At 47.0% G+C, this 13290-nt stretch overlaps 1 protein-coding gene across 9 annotated transcripts in view; it reads right to left on the bottom strand.

The window, feature by feature from the left end:
* LOC121006028 (M1-specific T cell receptor beta chain-like) overlaps nucleotides 1–13290 on the bottom strand; it is a 961123-nt gene that overhangs the window by 488165 nt on the left and 459668 nt on the right. The window lies entirely within an intron of this gene.

The following is a 13290-nucleotide window of genomic DNA, read 5'->3' as shown; positions in this document are numbered from 1 at the left end:
CGTTAACCTCCCTTGGATACGCCCACTGTTTCCTGCTTCCCCCGTAAACCTTCATTTTGTGCTGTATGTCACATCAATAGGGAGTAGCAAAGTTTACCACAACCTCCCCTCTCCCTGCCCATTCGGCTCCCCGCACACCCACAGCCTTACCATGTCTCTGTCATAACAATAATACATTGTGTTCAAGTGAATCCACCAGCAGAATAGTGAGTGCAGCTCTGGAGTATAATACAGGATGTAACTCAGGATCAGTACAGGATAAGTAATTTATGTACACAGTTACTCTACCAGCAGAATAGTGAGTGCAGCTCTGGAGTATAATACAGGATAAGTAATGTATTGTATGTACTGTACACAGTGACTCCACCAGCATAATAGTGAGTGCAGCTCTGGAGTATAATACAGGATGTAACTCAGGATTAGTACAGGATATGAAATGTATGTACACATTGACTGCACCAGCAGAATACTGAGTGCAGCTCTGGAGTATAATACAAGATGTAACTCAGGATCAGTACAGGATAAGTAATGTAATGTATGTACACAGTGACTCCACCAGCAGAATAGTGAGTGCAGCTCTGGAGTATAACAGGATGTAACTCAGGATCAGTACAGTGACTGCACCAGCAGAATAGTGAGTGCAGCTCTGGAGTATAACAGGATGTAACTCAGGATCAGTACAGTGACTGCACCAGCAGAATAGTGAGTGCAGCTCTGGAGTATAACAGGATGTAACTCAGGATCAGTACAGGATCAGTAATGTATGTACACAGTAACTCCAGCAGCAGAATAGTGAGTGCAGCTCTGGAGTATAATACAGGATGTAACTCAGGATCAGTACAGGATAAGTAATGTATGTACACAGTGACTGCACCAGCAGAATAGTGAGTGCAGCTCTGGAGTATAATACAGGATGTAACTCAGGATCAGTAATGTATGTACACAGTGACTCCACCAGCAGAATAGTGAGTGCAGCTCTGGAGTATAATACAGGATGTAACTCAGGATCAGTTCAGGATAAGTAATGTACAGTATGTACACAGTGACTCCACCAGCAGAATAGTGAGTGCAGCAGAATCCATACAGCAGCATTTTGCAGGAAGAAGAGGCAGATCTTGTCCCTTTGACCTATTGTCCTTGGTGCATCTTGTGTAATCTGCTTTAATATAACGTTGTTACCTTTCATTATTAGTGTTGAGCAAGCATGCTCTGTCGAATACCTGCTCGGCTCGAGCATCGCTATTCTCGGCACATGGCGGTACTCGGCAGAGTACCGCATGTGCTCGAGCGCCATACTCGAGTCTCCTCTCCGCACATTTTGCTGCTGCTAGGCAGCCAATAAACATGCAGGTCAGTGCTGCCATGGCTGTAATGCTAGTAGCCATGTTGGCTACTGGCATTACAGTGATTGGCTTGCCGGAACCCGTTATTTGGAGCTATATAGAACCCGATGATGCGGGTTCGGCTCATTGCGAGTCAGGGAGAGCTGCACTTAGGAAGGAACAGATAGTATAAGGAGTTTTTGATCGCAATTCATTCAATTTTAAAACGTTTCAAAGACCCAAAAGTCCTTTTAAGGACTATTGTGTGTTGTGGCAGCAATTTAATCTTGCAAAGTAGTCTTTGATTTTTTTTTCCCATACTTTGCGATTCTTTTTCTATAGAGGGTGTCTGCAGTGACTTGTGACATCTGTTCAGCAATACCTTCTGTGTGTCAGGGGCAGAGACAGGAAGAAAATTATCTCATAATTTATCCACATTTTTCCTATAAACGGTCCCTGCAGTGAATTGTCACATCTGTGCTGCAATGGCGTATATGTGTGAGGCCCAGATATTAGGAAAAATATTAGTGACAACAAATATATATTTTCCATAATTTACCCATAATTTTTCCATAAACGGTCCCTGCAGTTAATTGTCACATCTGTGCTGCAATAGTGTCTGTGTGTCAGGCCCAGATATTGGGAAAAATATTAGTGACAACAAATATATAGTTTCCATAATTTATCCATAATTTGCCTGTAAACTGTCCCTGCAGTGAATTGTCACATCTGTGCTGCAATAGCGTCTGTGTGTCAGGCCCAGATACTGGGAAAAATATTAGCGAAAACAATTATATTTTTTTCCATAATTTATCCACATTTTTCTTATAAACGGTCCCTGCAGTGAATTGTCACATCTGTGCTGCAATAGCGTCTGTGTGTCAGGACAAAAGATAGTAAAAATATAAGTGAAATCTATTTTCCTTTTTCCATACTTTTACGTACTTTTTCCATATACTGTGCTTGCTGTGAACTGTGACATCCGTGCCACATCTTGTGTGTCAAGCGTGCATATAACATTTAATATGAAGAAGGCGAGCATTAAGGGACGGGGAAGTGGCCGTGATGCTAATGGTGCATGCAGATGCAATGGTCCTGGGCGTGTTCAAACTGTGTCTGCTGCCAGAGCACAAGAAAAACAATCATCCAAGATACCTAGCTTCATGTCCCAGTTGGCAGGGCGGTGGAGAACACCACTCTTGAAGTCAGCCCAGTGCGAGCAGGTGGTCGGTTGGATTGCAGTAGATAGTGCTTCCAGTTGGTTAAGCACCACCCTGTCTTCCACCAAGTCCAGTCTCAGTAGCCAGGAGTCTGGTGCACACAATCCTCACCCTGATCCTCCTTCCTCCAACCATTTAAATTCTGGCCAAACAAGTGATCCCACACTCTGATTTTCCAACAAACTCTTTTCATCGCAATTAATTGATTTGGCCCTCTCGCCAAAAGACGGACCTGAGATCTTGTGCCCAACGATTCCCAAGGCTGGAAGAGGCAGTGGGGTGGCAAAAGGTAGAAGGCGGGTACCACCGAACAGGCCCGCAACTGTTCCACGGAGCACTCCCTTGCGTAAATCTCCCTTGCCAAGGTTTAGGTGTACGGCAGTATGGAGCTTTTTTGAGGAAAGTGCATACGACAAAAGAATAGTAGCTTGCAACCTGTGCCACACCAAAATGAACCGGGGTGTGAACACTAGCAACCTCACCACCACCAGCATGATCAGCTACATGGCATCAAAGTACCCTAATAGGTGGGCCGAACACCTGGGTCCACAAGCTGTGTCTGCGGGTCACACCACTGCCTCCTCTTCCCCTGAGTTATGTTCTGGGCAATCCCCTGTCCAAGACACAGGCCTGGATGCCTCCCGCCTTGCACCTGGACCTTCGCAAGCACCATCAGCGACCACATCCACTTCCCTGTCCCAGCGCAGCATCCAAATGTCATTACCCCAGGCATTTGAATGCAAGCACAAATGCCCAGCCACCCACCCACAGGCCATAGCACTAAATGCGCAGCTTTCCAAATCCTGGCCCTGGAAATGTTGCCATTTAGGAATGTGGACACTGAGGCCTTCCGCAGCCTGATGTCGGCGGCCGTCCTGCGTTACGCAGTCCCCAGCCGTCACTATTTTTCAAGGTGTGCCATGCCAGCCTTACACCAACATGTGTCCCTTAACATCACACGTGCCCTGACCAACGCAGTTACTGGGAAGGTACACTTAACCACGGATACATGGACAAGTGCTTTAGGCCAGGGACGCTACAGTTCCCTGACGGCACACTGGGTGAATGTTGTGGAGGCCGGGAGCGAGTCGTACCCTGGGATGGCATAGGTGTTACCGACGCCAAGGATTGCGGGCCCCAATTCCATCAGGGTTTCCGCCACCACCTACGTTAGTGGCTCCAACCACCACTTCTCCTCTGCCCTCGTCATCCACTTCCACCTCCGAATTATCCGCGTGCAGCACCAGTCAGTCATCAGTCGGTAGCTGGAAGCAGTGTAGCACTGCAGTAGGGAAGCGACAACAGGCCGTGCTGAAGCTGATCTGCCTAGGTGACAAACAGCACACCGCCGCAGAGCTGTTGCCGGGCATAAAAGACCAGACTGAGCTGTGGCTCTCGCCACTCAATCTAGAACCAGGCATGGTTGTGTCTGATAATGGCCGTACCTTGATGGCGGCTTTGGAGCAACCTTAGACACATCCTATGCCTTGCCCACGTATTTAACCTTGTGGTTCAGCGGTTTCTAAAAACATACCCCAATTTGCCTGAGCTACTGGTGAAGGTGCGCCGCGTGTGTTCACATTTCCGCAAGTCACCGACAGCTGGTCTGTCAACGCTGCAGCAGCACTTGAAATTGCCAGCTCAATGACTGTTGTGCAACGTGTTGGCCAGGCTTTGTGAGCAGCAGAGGGCAGTTGTGGAATACCAACTGCAACATGGTCGTCGCCTTTCCAGTCAGCTTCCGATATTCACAAGCGAGGAGTGGGCATGGATGTCTGACTTATGTGAGGTTTTACACAACTTTTAGGAATCAAAACAGATGGTGAGCTGCGATAAGGCTATTTTCAGCGTCACCATTCCACTTCTGTGTCTTCTCAAACGCTTGCTGCTCACAATTAAGGACGACGCTGTGCACGTGGAAGAGGTGGAAATGGGGGAAGACATTACACAGGTTGATGATAGCCAGACCACCCTCAGTTCATTTTCTCAGCGCAAATTGGAGGCTGAAGAGGAGGAGGAGCAGGAGACAGTTGCCTCAGCTACAGAGGGTACTACCCATGGAAGTTTAATTCCATCTGTTCTGCGTGGGTGGGCAGAAATTGGGAGTAATACTCCTGATAATGACAGCGAAGTCTCGCCTGTTGGTACTCTGACAGACATGGCTGACTGCATGTTAGGCTGCCTTTCCCGCGACCCACGCGTTATACGCATCTTAAACAGCACAGATTACTGGTTGTTCACCCTTCTCAACCCCCGCTACAAAGAGAACTTCTCATCTCTCATTCCTCTAGTGGAGAAGACGAGCAAAATGGTGCAATACCAGAAGATCCTTGTTAAAAAATTGCTCCAAAATTTTCCATCTGACAACGCTAGTGGCAGAGTCCGTACTTCCTTGGCCAACCGAGGAGGGGAGACAAGGGGAACACACAACAGTTCCAACAGAGACAGGGCAACACTCTCCAAAGCCTGGGACAGTTTCATGACACCCCGCCAGCACCCTCAGCCTACTGCCACAAGGAGAGAAAAATTTTGGAAGATGGTGAAGGAGTACATAGCAGAACGTGTCGGCGTCCTTAATGATCCCTCAGTGCCTTACAACTACTGGTTGCTGCCAACTCCAGACTCTGTCATTGTGCCACTCGGTGGCCTCCTCATACTGCTTCTACCTCCAGACTCTGTCATTGTTCCACTCTGTGGCCTCTTCCTGATGATGATGCTGCCGCCACCTCTATACTCTGCCATTGGGCCACTCTGTGATCTCCTCTTGCTGCCGCCACCTCCAGACTCGGTCATTGTGCCTCTCGGTGGCCTCCTCATACTGCTTTCAACTCCAGACTCTGATATTGTGCCACTCGGTGTACTCCTCATACTGCTGCCACCTCCATACTGTGTCATTTGGCCACTCTGTGGTCTCCTCATGCTGCTGCCAACTCCAGACTCTATCATTGTGCTACTCGGTGGCCTTCTCCTGATGCTGCTACTTCCACCACCTCCGCACTCTGTCATTGGGCCACTCTGTGGTCTCCTCTTACTGCCGCCAACTCCAGACTCGGTCATTTTGCCTCTCGGTGGCCTCCTCATACTGATTTCAACTCAAGACTCTGTTATTGTGCCACTCGGTGTACTCCTCATACTGCTGCCACCTCCAGACTCGGTCATTGTGCCACTCGGTGGCCTCCTCCTGATGATGCTGCTGCCGCCACCTCCATACTCTGTCATTGGGCCACTCTGTGGTATCCTCATGCTGCTGCCAACTTCAGACTCTGTCATTGTGCCACTCGGTGGCCTCCTCATACTGCTGCCAACTTCAGACTCTGTCATTGTGCCACTCGGTGGCCTCCTCATACTGCTGCCAACTCCAGACTTGGTCATTGTACCACTAGGTGGCCTCCTCATACTGCTGCCAACTCCAGACTTGGTCATTGTGCCACTCAGTGGTCTCCTCATACTGTTGCCAACTCCAGACTCTGTCAGTGTGCCACTCGGTGGCCTCCTCATACTGCTGATACCTCCAAACTTTGTCTTCTTGCCACTCTGTGGCCTCCTCATGCTGCTGCCACCTCCACAATCTCTCATCGTCGTGCTACTCTGTGGCCTCCTCGTGCTGCTCCCACCTCCACAATCTTTCACAACCAAGCTGGACATGTGGCATAAACTGGCGCTCTACGCTTTGGAGGTGCTGGCCTGCCCTGCCGCCAGCGTTTTGTCTGAGATTGTATTTAGTGCTGCTGGTGGCATTATAAGAGATAAGCGTATCTGCCTGTCAACTGAAAATGCTGACAGGTTGACTCATATAAAAATGAACAAGGCCTGGATTGACCATGACTTCTCGACTCCACCAGAGGAATGTTGATGAATAGAGTTGAACGGACACCTGGATGTTCGGGTTCGACGGGTTCGGCTGAACTTCACAAAAATTTGACCTGAATTTGACCCCGAACCCCATTAAAGTCAATGGGGACCTGAACTTTTGAGCACTAAAATGGCTCTTAAAAAGTCATGGAAAGGGCTAGAGGGCTGCAAATGGCAGCAAAATGTGGTTAAGATCATGGCAAGTGCTCTGCAAACAAATGTGGATAGGGAAATGACTTAAAATAACATAAAATACATAAAAATAAAAAATAATAATCTTGATCTAGGAGGACGAGGTCCATATGGAGTAGGGGGTTGAGGAGGCAGTGGATGTGGCAGTGTAGGTGGAAGCGGCGGTGGAGGAGGTAGCCTACACAATTTTTTGGTTTTAATAAAAAAAAATTGTTTCAATTAGGGTACACCCCAAAACATTGGGAAATATAACCTGTGATAACCCCCTCCAGTCATGCTAAACAAACGTTCAGACAATACACTGGCTGCAGGGCAGGGCAGCACCTCCAAGGCTTAAAGGGCAAGCTCAGGCCATGTGCCCAATTTGGAGACCCGGAAGTTGAAGGGGGGAGACCCATCAGTCAGTACGTATAGGCGTGTGCACACATATTGCCCCACCATGTCGCTCATCCCCGTGATGTTCACGATCCATTTGGATGTCTCTATCAACTTTTGATGTTCTTTTCTGCGCCTACCATGTTGATCACGGTTATCGGCGAATCAGGGTTCCACGCCGGAGAGGGAGTGTGAGAAAGGGAGACCATATCCAAGGGAGGTCAATGGCTGCAATGTGATGGAGCGGAAATATGGGACAAGTTATTAAAGCAGAAGAATTGAATGAAAAGGTCAATTAAAGACGAATTTTAGAAATTTAAGTCCCTGTCACCTATGCAGAGCAGGAGTTTCTATCTGGCAAAATTGGTAAAATGTCACCTGACAATGTAACAGACTAATTTTTGAAATTCATGTCCCTGTCACCTATGCAGAGTTGCCCCCGTGACGTCCACCATCCATTTGGATATCTTCTCTATCAACTTTCGATGTTCTTTTCTGCGCCTACCATGTTGATCACGGTTATCGGCGAATCATTGTTCCACCCCGGAGAGGGAGCGTGAGAAAGGGAGACCACATCCAAGGGAGGATAATTGTTTCAAATTAAATATGATAGGGCGGAAATGTGGGACAAACTATTGAAGCGCAAATGTGGGACAACTTGTTAAAGTTTAGGCATTGAATGAAAGGAGGTGGCCTGCATCAATTAAAGAAGAATTTTTGAAATATAATTCCCTGTCACCTATGCAGAGCAGGGGTTTCTATCTGGCAAAATTGGTAAAATGTCACCTGACAATGTAACAGACGATTTTTTTGAAATGTAAATTCCTGTCACCTATGCAGAGGTGCCCCGTGACGTCCACCATTCATTTGGATATCTTCTCTATCAACTTTCGATGTTCTTTTCTGCGCCTACCATGTTGATCACGGTTATCGGCGAATCAGGGTTCCACTTTATTAACCTCTCTACTAGGTAGAGCAGGGGTATATCACAGCCAAAAATTGGTTAATTTCACCCGAGAATGTAACAGACAAATTAGTGAAATTTGTTTACCTGTCTACTAGGTATAGCAGTGGTATATTACAGCCAAACAGGGCTTTTTTTCTGGCGGAACGCACCGGAACGGCGTTCTGCCACCTTTTGACATCGCAGCCTGCCATGTATCAGCGGGGAGGGACTGGGAGGAGGAGCTGGGGGCCGGTGCGTTCACTGTGCTCCGGCCCCGCCGCTCCAGTACAGTTATAAAATGTGTAATTCAATTAATAATGATTCATGCTGCCCCCTCTGTAGTATAACATTCACTATATCCTACTCACAGGGCTACTGTTATATCGTAATGCAGGCCGGCCGGGCAGACGAGCGGCAGAGTGACTGACGTCACGTGCCTGCGCCGCCTGCTTCATTCATAAAGTAGGCCGGGCAGGCACGTGACGTCAGTCAGTCACTCTCCCGCTCGTCTGCCCGGCCGGCCTGCATTACGATATAACAGTAGCCCTGTGAGTAGGATATAGTGAATATTATACTACAGAGGGGGCAGCATGAATCATTATTAATTGAATTACACATTTTATAACTGTACTGGAGCGGCAATGGGGGGTCTGTGGATGACACTGTTAAGGGGTGGGGTCTGTGGATGGCACTGTTATGGGGTGGGGGGGTCTGTGGATGGCACTGTTATGGGGTGGGGGGGTGTCTGTGGATGGTACTGTTATGGGGTGGGGGGGTCTGTGGATGGCACTGTTATGGGGTGGGGGGGTCTGTGGATGGCACTGTTATGGGGTGGGGGGTCTGTGGATGGCACGGTTATGGGGTGGGGGGGTCTGTGGATGGCACTGTTATGGGGTGGGGGTGTCTGTGGATCGCACTGTTAAGGGGGGGTCTGTGGATGGCACTGTTATAAGATGGGGGGTCTGTGGATGGCACTGTTATAGGATGGGGGATCTGTGGATGCCATCCACAGATCCCCCATAACAGTGCCATCCACAGATCCTCCACCCCATAACAGTGCCATCCCCAGATCCCCCATTAACAGTGCCATCCCCAGATCCCCCATTAACAGTGCCATCCCCAGATCCCCCATTAACAGTGCCATCCCCATCTGGGGGGTTTCTTTGCTGGGCTGGACTTTTATAGCCCCCCCAAATTTTACTTGCATCCCTGTTCTCTAAAGGGGCGGTTTTAGGGGGCGGTCCTAGGGGTGGGTAGGGGTGTGGCCAGGGGAGGGGGGTGAGTTTCACCACCTTTTCTCTGAGAAAAAAAGCCCTGCAGCCAAAAATTTGTGAATTTCACCCGAGAATGTAACAGACAAATTAGTGAAATTTGTTTACCTGTCTACTAGGTATAGCAGTGGTATGTCACAGCCAAAAATTGGTGAATTTCACCAGAAAATGTAACAGACAAATTAGTGAAATGTTTTTCCGTCCCTTCTCTGCACAACCAAATGGCGGATAAAATCAAGTATGCACTGCACAGCACCATCTGTGGCAAGGTCCACCTAACCACAGATACGTGGACCAGTAAGCACGGACAGGGACACTATATCTCCCTAACTGCACACTGGGTAAATGTAGTGGCGGCTGGGCCCAGGCGGATAGTGGTTTGGCGCATGTCCTTTCACCACCAAGGATCGCAGGGCATCATTCTTTGCCTCCTGTTGCCTCCTCCTACTCGGATTCCTCCTCCTCTTCGACCACCTCCTCATCTGGTCAAGACCTTCACCACCAACTTTAGCATAGCCAGGGGTAAACGTCGCCAGGCGGTTCTAAAACTGATGTGTTTGGGGGACAAACCCCACATCGCGCAGGAGCTGTGGAGGGGTATAGGAGAAAAGACCGATGAGTGGTTGCTGGCAGTGAGCCTCAAGCTCACGTGTGCACAGGTTTGTTCTTCAGCGTACAATATTACAATAACATAACATCTTAAGAGTCCTGTATTGTTATTTATCGTCACTACCTCCCTGAGTCGGGAGTGGGTGATTTGCGCGCCACCCGCTTGCCTTCCTTGGATGTGGTAGCCGTTTCTCAGGCTCCCTCTCCAGAATCAAACACTGATTCCCCGTTACCCGTAGTTTACAATAGTTTGGAGCTGACAATTACAGTTGCAAGAAAAAGTATGTAAACCCTTTGGAATGATATGGATTTCTGCACAAATTGGTCATAAAATGTGATCTGGTCTTCACCTAAGGCTACTTTCACACCTGCGTTAGGTGCGGATCCGTCTGGTATCTGCACAGACGGATCCGCACCTATAATGCAAACGCTTAGATCCGTTCAGAACGGATCCGTTTGCATTATTCTTTTTTAAAAAAAGTCTAAGTCAAAACGGATCCGTCCTGACTTACATTGAAAGTCAATGGGGAACGGATCCGTTTTCAACTGCACCATATTGTGTCAGTGAAAAAGGATCTGTCCCCATTGACTTACATTGTAAGTCAGGACGGATCCGTTTGGCTCCGCATCGCCAGGCGGACACCAAAACACTGCAAGCTGCGTTTTGGTGTCCGTATCCAGAACGGAATGGAGGCGGAACGGAGCCAAACTGATGCATTCTGAACGGATCCTTATCCATTCAGAATGCATTGGGGCTGAACTGATCCGTTTTGAACCGTTTGTGAGGTCCCTGAAACGGATCTTACAAATGGAATTCAAAACGCCAGTGTGAAAGTAGCCTAAGTCACAACAATAGACAATCACAGTCTACTTACACTAATAACACACAAAGAATTAAATGTTACCATGTTTCTATTGAACACACCATGTAAACATTCACAGTGCAGGTGCAAAAAGTATGTGAACCCTTGGATTTAATAACTGGTTGAACCTCCTTCGGCAGCAATAATTTCAACCAAACGTTTCCTGTAGTTGCAGATCAGACATGCACAACGGTCAGGAGTAATTCTTGACTATTGCTCTTTACAGAACTGTTTCAGTTCAGCAATATTCTTGGTATGTCTGGTGTGAATTGCTTTCTTGAGGTCATGCCACAGCACCTCAATCGGGTTGAGGTCAGGACTCTGACTGGGCCACTCCAGAAGGCGTATTTTCTTCTGTTTAAGCCATTCTGTTGTTGATTTACTTCTATGCTTTGGGTCGTTGTCCTGTTGCAACACCCATCTTCTGTTGAGCTTCAGCTGGTGGACAGATGGCCTTAAGTTCTCCTGCAAAATGTCTTGATAAACTTGGGAATTCTTTTTTCCTTCGATGATAGCAATCCTTCCAGGCCCTGATGCAGCAAAGCAGCCCCAAGCCATGAAGACCCCACCACCATACTTTACAGTTGGGATGAGGTTTTGATATTGGTGTGCTGTGCCTCTTTTTCTCCACACATAGTGTTCTGTGTTTCTTCCAAACAACTCAACTTTGGTTTCTTCTATCCATAGAATATTTTGCCAGTACTGCTGTGGAACATCCAGGTGCTCTTGTGCAAACTGTAAACGTGCAGCAATGGGTTTTTTTTGGACAGCAATGGCTTCCTCTGTGGTATCCTCATATGAAATCCATTCTTGTCTAGTATTTTACGTAACATAGATTCGCTAACAGGGATGTTAGCATATGCCAGAGACTTTTGTAAGTCTTTAGCTGACACTCTAGGATTCTTCTTCACCTCATTGAGCAGTCTGCACTGTGCTCTTGCAGTCATCTTTACTGGACGGCCACTCCTAGGGAGAGTAGCAGCAGTGCTGAACTTTCTCCATTTATAGACAATTTGTCTTACACAGGACTGATGAACAGCAAGGCTTTTGGAGATACTTTTATAACCCTTTCCAGCTTTATGCAAGTCAACAATTCTTAATCGTAGGTCTTCTGAGAGCTATTTTGAGCGAGGCATCATTTACATCAGGGAATGCTTCATGTGAAAAGCAAACCCAGAACTGGTGTGTGTTTTTTATAGGGCAGGGCAGCTTTAACCAACACCTCCAATCTCATCTCATTGATTGGACTCCAGTTGGCTGACACTTCACTCCAATTAGCTCTTGGAGATGTCATTCGTCTAGGGGTTCACATACTTTTTCCACCTGCACTGTGAATGTTTAGATGATGTGTTCAATAAAAACATGGTAACATTTAATTATTTGTGTGTTATTAGTTTAAGCAGACTGTGATTGTCTATTGTTGCGACTTAGATGAAGATCAGATCACATTTTATGACCAATTAGTGCACAAATCCATATCATTCCCAAGGGTCCACATACTTTTTCTTGCAACTGTACATCGAAAGTTAATAGGCCAGACAATGGATTGTCGCCGTCACGGGGATGTGCCATTGGCCCCAGGTTAACTAGAATCACTAAAGCAGCAGCAGGCCACCGCCCATAATGTTTTTGATGGTCAGCTCAGGAGGCCCTTGCTCCTAATGTTTTTGAGGGTCACCAGCAGGCCATCAATCATAATTTTTAAAGGGTGTGTATGATGCCCTCCTTTATGTGAAGTTAAGGGTGTATCGGAGTGCCTCTTCCTTGTAATTTTTGGCAGCACTTGCACTTTATGTACAAGTAAATATTCAGGAAAGAATGTTTTCTATTAATTTTTCCTCTAAAATCATTTTTTCCCCTTTTTTTTGTGCGTATTATTGTCATTATGTAAAAGTGCCGTACTATTTGGACAACGTAGTTCACAGCAGCGACCAGCGAGTCCAAGATGCATCCATACATCCTCCCCATGCTGTTACAGAACCATTTTGGTGGTGTTACAATAAATTTCTGACATTTTCTTATGAACCAGGCACCCTCCCCTCTTCAGAGCAGAGGGTACCTGGTTTAATGCTCGGGTTCTCCCATTGACTTCCATTATACTTGGGTGCTCGTTCGAGAACCCGAATATCATCATGTGTTCGGCCCGGCCCGAGCCGACCCCTACGGTGCTCGATCAACACTATAAGAAGCATAAACAAATAAGATCTTAGCATTTCACATAGATTATGTAGCCTACTTATAGCAATGTGATAGGACAGGTCCATTAGAAATCACTAATTATAGAAAATAAAAGGACCTAATGTTGGAATTTAACCAGAACAAATAATTAACTAAGACTACTTTCACATATGCAATTTTCTTTCCGGTTTTGAGATCCTGCTGAATGGGGACAAAACTGAACAAAGTAGAACAGAGTACTCCAGAATGCACTCCGTTCCTGTTTGTTATGTTCTGTGACTGGACACAAAACCGCTGTTAACTGCGATTTTGTGTACGGTTTGCAAGACCGAACATGCCGGATTCAGCACAATGTAAAACAATGTAAATCAATGGGGTAGGATCCATTTTTTTTCGGACAGCAAAAAACGGATTTGGCATCTATTGACTTACAATAGTGTTAGGGCAAGATCCGGTTTTCTC

The sequence above is a fragment of the Bufo bufo genome, chromosome 6 (genome assembly GCF_905171765.1).
Source record: "Bufo bufo chromosome 6, aBufBuf1.1, whole genome shotgun sequence".
In the NCBI taxonomy this organism is placed as follows: domain Eukaryota; kingdom Metazoa; phylum Chordata; class Amphibia; order Anura; family Bufonidae; genus Bufo; species Bufo bufo.
Note: the sequence above shows the minus strand (reverse complement) of the source record. Positions and strands in the feature narration are given on the sequence as shown.